General features: G+C 34.2%; 1 pseudogene; it reads left to right on the top strand.

The window, feature by feature from the left end:
* Positions 1 to 5791: 5791 nt before the first annotated feature.
* Positions 5792 to 6018, top strand: LOC115284337 (annotated as a pseudogene).
* Positions 6019 to 6606: the final 588 nt, after the last annotated feature.

The following is a 6606-nucleotide window of genomic DNA, read 5'->3' as shown; positions in this document are numbered from 1 at the left end:
TTCCCACCAAGAATGCAAAAGGTTTCCACTTTTTCTGCAGCCTTACAGTATTTGTTGTTTCCTGAGTTATTCGTTTTAGCCATTCTGACAGGTGTGAGGTGATATCTCACTGTTGTTTTGATTTGTATTTTCCTGATGATGAGTGATGTTGAGCATCTTTTAATGTGTCTGTTAGCCATAAGGATGTCTTCTTTAGAGAAGTGTCTGTTCATATCATTTGCCATTTCTTCATTGGATTGTTTGTTTTTTGGATGTTGAGTTTGGTAAATTCTTTATAGATTTTAGATACTAACCCTTTATTTGATATGTCATTCACAAATATCTTCTCCTATTCCTTTGGTTGCCTTTTAGTTGTTGTTTTTTAAATGTTTAAATGTTTATTTATTTTTTAGATAGGGAGAGACACAGCATGAGCAGAGGAGGGATAAAGAGAGAAAGAGAGACACAGAATCTGAAGTAGGCTCCAGGCTCTGAGCTGTGAGCACCTTGCTTGATGCAAGGATTAAACTCACAAGCTGTGAGGTCATGACCTGAACTGAAGTCAGAATATGCTCAACCAACTGATCCACCCAGGTGCCCTGGTTACCTTTTAGTTTTGCTGATTGTTTGCTTCACTGTGAAGGAGTTTTTATTTTAATGAGATCCCAATAGTTCATTTTACTTTTCTTTCCCTTGCCCCTGGAGACATGTCTAGTAAATGTTGCCTTTGACTGATGTCAAAGAGGCTGCTGCCTTTTTTCTCCCCTAAGATTTTGATGGTTTCCTGCCTCACATTTTACACCTTCATCCACTTTGAGTTTATTTTTGTGTATGGTTGAAGAAAATGTTCCAGATTAATTCTACGGCATATAGCTCTCCACTTTTTCCAATACCATTTGTTGAAGAGACTTTTTTTCCGTTGGATAGTGTTTCTTGCTTTGTCAAGGATTAGTTGGCCATACATTTGTGGGTCTATTTCTTGGTTCTTGATTCTGTTCTATTAATCTACTTGTTTGTTTTTGTGCCAGTAGCATACTGTTTGATCATTACAGCATTGTAATACAGCTTGAAGTCCAGAATTGTGATGCCTCCAGCTTTGCTTTTCTTTCTCAACACTACTTTGGCTATTTGAGGACTTTTCTGGTTCCATATCAATTTGGATTGTTTGCTCTCGCTCCGTGAAGAATGTTGCTCTTAATTTAATAGGGGTTGCATTTAATGTGTAGATTCTTTTGAGTAGTATCAACATTTTAACCATATATGTTTTCTTCAATTAATGAGCATGGAATGTTTTTCCATTTCTTTGTAACTTCTTCAATTATTTCATAAGCTTTGTATAGTTTTCATCATACAGATTTTACTTCTTTGGTTAGGTCTATTCATAGATATTGTATGGTTTTGGTGCAATTGTAAATAGAACAATTCCTTGATATCTCTTTCTGCTGCTTCATTAGTGGTATAAAAAATTTATGTACATTGACGTCATATTCTGTGACTTTCCTGAATTTATGTATTCATTCTAGTAGTTTTTTGGTAGAGTATTTTGGGTTTGCCATGTAGAGTATCATGTCATCTGTAAAGAGTGAAAGTTTGACTTCTTCCTTGCTAATTTTGATGCTTTTATATCCTTTTGTTGTCTGGTTGTTCAGGCTAGAACTTCCAACGCTATGTTGAACAGCAGTGGTGAAAGTGGATGTCCCTATCACGTTCTTGACCTTAGGGGGAAAGCGTTCAGTTTTCCCCATTGAGAATGATATTAGCCCTGGGTCTTTTGTATATGGCCTGTATGATCTTGAGATGTGTTTCTTCTATCCCGACTTTCATGAGGGATTTTATCATGAATGGATGATTTACTTTGTAAAATAGTTTTTTCTGAATCATTTGAGAGGATAATATAGTTCTCATCCTTTTTTAATGTGATGCAGCATGTTGATTTGCACATATTAAATTACACTTGGAGCCCAGGAATAAATCGCACATGGTATATCAGTGAATAATTCTTTTAATGCATTGTTGGATTCGGTTTGCTAGTATCTTGTTGAAAATTTTTGCATCCATGTTCATCAGGGAAATTGGTCTGTAATTCTTTTTAGTGGTGTCTTTGTCTGATTTTGAGATCAAGGTAATGTTAGCCTCATAGTTAGCCTCATAGAAGGAGTTTGGGGAGGAGAGGCCAACATGTCAAAGAAGTAGAGGAAGCCATATTTCCCACGTCTCTCAAACAAAGAAGGGCTGAAGCCAAAGGACTTTGAACCCCAAGAACCTGGGAGGAAAAAAGACTGAGTCTACCAGGGAGAAACTAGAACAACCTAAAGGATTATAGGTGGGTGACTGCAAACTGGGGGAGATAAAATGGGCCACATAAGCATGGAAGAGAGGGATCCCCTTCTGTGGAGAGACAAGGGGAAGAGAAAAAGCAGCTGGGGAAGCATACCCTTTATGAGTCTGGCTAGAGGTTTATCATTTTGTTGAACTTTTCAAAGAACCAACTTTTAGTTTTATTTATTTGTTTTATTATTTATTTGTTTGTTTAGTTTCTGTATCATTTATTTCTGTTCTAATATTTATTATTTCATTCCCTTTGTTTGTTTTGGGTTTTGTTTGTTTTTGTTGTTATAACTCTTTCAGGTATAAGGTTAGGTTGTTTGTTTGAGATTTTTCTTGACTCTTCAGGAAGGCCTCTATAGCTCTACACCTCTCTCTTAAGATAGCTTTTGGTGTATCCCAGAGAATTTGGACTGTTGTGTTTTCACTTACATTTTTCTTCATGTAATTTTTATTTGAGTGCAATAAGCATAATAATATTCAAATAATAAGAACCTCAGAAGAAAAGAGAGGGAAAAGGGTACAGAATATTTATTTTAAGAAATAATAGCTAAAGACTTTCTTAATCTGAGAAAGAAGCAGATATCTAAATACATAAGGCACAGAGAACATCCCACAAAATCAACAAAATAACTCCACACTAAGGCATATTATAATTAAAATGACAGGGTGCCTGGGTGGTTCAGTAGGTTGAACATCTGATAGATATTGGCGCTAGTCATGATTCCAGGGTCATGGGCTTGAGGATCGCATTAGAAACCATGCTGAGAGTGGAGCCTGCTTAAGATTCTCTCACTCTCTCTCTCTCTCTGCCTCTTTCCTCAATTCATGCTATCTCTAAAAAATTAAAAATGAAAATTTAAAAAATATATAATTAAAATGACAAAATATAATAATAAAATAATTATTATAAAAACAACAAGAAAAAAGAAGACAGTTACAGAAAAAGGAAAATTACTAAGTTTATCAGGGGTTTTTCAGCAGAAACTTTGAAAGCCTGAAAGGAAAGGAATGGTATATTCAAAGTGCTGAATAGGAAAAAATCTACAGCCAAGAATACTATATCCAACAAGGCTATTATTCAAAACATAAGGATAGATAGTTTTCCAGACAAATAAAAACAAATGCAGTTGATGACCATTACACCACATCTGCAAGAAATATAAAAAAGGCCTCTTTCAGTGGAAAGAAAAGACCATAAGTGATATAAAAATTAGAAGTATAAAAATTGGAAGCTCCTAAGTAGTAAAAATAAGTATATCAGTAAAAGTCACTCAAGGAAGTCACAAAATAAAAGAATGTAATGTATGACACCATACACCTAAAACATGGATGAGAGGAGTAAAGAATTGATTCAAACATAAGTGACCATAGACTTAATATAGACTCCTATATTAAGAAAATATTATATACAAACCTAAAGGTAACCACAAATCAAATATACACATATATATATATATATATATATATATATGCAAAGACAAAGAGACAGAAATCCAAATATATCACTAAATAAAGCCAACAAAACGAAAACCACAGCAAGAGAAGAAAATATCAGAATAAAACTACAAAAAAAAACCCCACAAAGCAAGTAATGAAATGTCAATAAATATATATATATATATTACTTTGAATGAAATGTACTATATGCTCCAATCAAAAACATATAGTTACAGAGTACATACTAAAGAAGACACACCTATATGCTCTATACAAGAGCCTCCTCTCAAACCTACAGACACCTGCAGATTATAAGTGAGGGGAAAGAGAAGCTTTTATCATGTAAATGGTTTCAAAAGAAAGGCAGACTGGTAATTCTTATATTCGACAAACTAGAATTTGAAACAAAGACTGTAACAAAAGACCACGAAAGACACTATATATTCATAAATGAAGCAATCCAATAAGGAGATATAACAGTTGTAATATTATTAACCCAACATGGAAGCTCCCAAATACATGAAACTGTAAACAACAAACATAAGTGATTGATAGTAATGCAATAATGGTAGAGGACTTTAAAACCCCAGTGACAACAATGGACTAGTTATTGAAAACGACAAACAATAAGCAAACAATAGCTTTGAATGACACATTGGACCACATGGAGTTCACATATATATTCATAACACTCCATCTTAAAAAGGTAAAATACACATCTTCTCAAATGCATATGGAACAGTATCCAGAATAGACCACATTTTACTCCACAAAATAAGTCTTAACTAATTCAAACAGATCAAAACATAACATGCACCTTTTCTGACCACAACACTATGAATCCGGAAATCAGCCACAAGAGAAACCTGGAAAGAGCAGGCCACAAAAGAGTGAATGGTTCACCAACACATCAAAGAATAAATAAAAAATTACATGAAAACAAAAGAAAGTAAAACACAGTGATCCAAAATCATTGGGATGCAGCAATATTGATTCTAAGGGGTAATACACGTCTAACTCTAGAAGTAAGAAAAGTCCTACGTAAACCATACAAAACCCCAAACCAGGAGAAAGAAGGAAATAATTAAGATTAGAGCAAACATAAATTATATAGAAACAAACAAAAACTATAGAACATATCAATGAAACAAAGAGCTAAATTTTGGAAACATAAACAAGGTTGATAAACATCTATCCAGACCCATAGAAAGACAAAAATAAGAGAAAGTACTCACACAAACGAAATCACAAGTGAAAGAGGAGAAAGAAACCAACATCAAAAAAATCCAAAAAATTGTAGGAAGATTATGAAAAATTATATGCCAACAACTTGCACAACCTAAAACAAAATGGGTCATTTCCTAATAACATACTAAAACTAAAGCAGAAAGAAATAGAAAACATGAGCAGTCCTAGCCACAGTAATCAAACAAGAATAGAAATAAAAGGCATCCAAATGGGTAAGAAAGAAGTAAACTTTTCACTATTTTTTTTAATTTTTAATGTTTTTTTTTAATTTATTTTTGATACAGAGAGAGACAGAGCATGAGAGGGGGAGGGGCAGAGAGAGAAGGACACACAGAACCGAAAGCAGGCTCCAGGCTCTGAACTAGCTGTCAGCACAGAGCCTGATGCGGGGCTAGAACCCACAAACGTGAGATCTGACCTAAGCTGAAGCCGGAGGCTTAACCGACTGAGCCACCCAGGCCCCCCTACTTTTCACTATTTGAAAATGACATCATTCTATATATAGAAAATCCAAATTAACTCACCAAAAAAATTGCTAGAACTAATAACCAAAATCAGTAAAGTCACAGTATACAAAATTAATGTGCACAAATATATTGCATTTCAATATACTAATAATGAGGCAGAAGAAAGAGAAATTAATAAACAGTCCCAGGGTGACTGGCTGGCTCAGTCAGAAGAGCATGAGACTCCTGATCTCAAGACTGTGAGTTCGAGCCCATTATTGGGTATAGATATTACTTAAAAGTAAATTAGGAATTCCGTTTGGAGGCATCTTTGAGCTTGCCGAAGAGACACCATGAGCAAAGCTCACCCTCCGGAGTTGAAAAAATTTATGGACAATAAATCATTGAAGTTAAATGGTGGCAGACATGTCCAAGGAATATTGCAGGGGTCGATTCCTTTATGAATCTTGTAATAGATGAATGTGTGGAGATGGCAACTAGTGGGCAACAGAACAATATTGGAATGGTGGTAATTCGAGGAAATAGTATCATCATGTTAGAAGCCTTGGAACGAGTATAAACAATGGGTGTTTTCACCAGAAGAAACCAACTGCTTCCACATGTCCCCTCCATTGCACCTGTTTTACTACAATATAAAAATCAGGTTGTGCATTTTCATGTTGAACTTTTTTGTTAAATAAACTTTTAATAGTCAAAAAAATAAATTAAAAAATAAACTTAAAAAAAAGAAAAAGAAAATCCCATTTACAATGCAACAAAAATAATAAAATACCTAGGAATGAAAATAACCAAAATGTGAGACCTCTACCCTGAAAACTATACAACATTGGTGAAAGAAATTGAGAATGAAACCCAAAAAAAGTAGAAAAACATTCCATGATAATGGGTTATAAGAACAAATATTGGTAAAATGTTTATACTAGCCAAAGCAATATGCATATTAAATGGAATCCCTATCAAAATACCAACAACATTTTCTACAGAGCTATAACAATCCTAAAATTTGCATGAAACCCCAGAAGACCCTAAAGAACAAAGGAATCTTGAAAAAGAGAAACAAATTGGATATATTGCAATGTCTGATGCCAAGTCATACTACAAAACTGTAGTCATTAAAACAGTATGATACTGGCACAAAAAGTAGACA

This window comes from Suricata suricatta, chromosome X, assembly GCF_006229205.1.
Source record: "Suricata suricatta isolate VVHF042 chromosome X, meerkat_22Aug2017_6uvM2_HiC, whole genome shotgun sequence".
In the NCBI taxonomy this organism is placed as follows: Eukaryota; Metazoa; Chordata; class Mammalia; order Carnivora; family Herpestidae; genus Suricata; species Suricata suricatta.
Note: the sequence above shows the minus strand (reverse complement) of the source record. Positions and strands in the feature narration are given on the sequence as shown.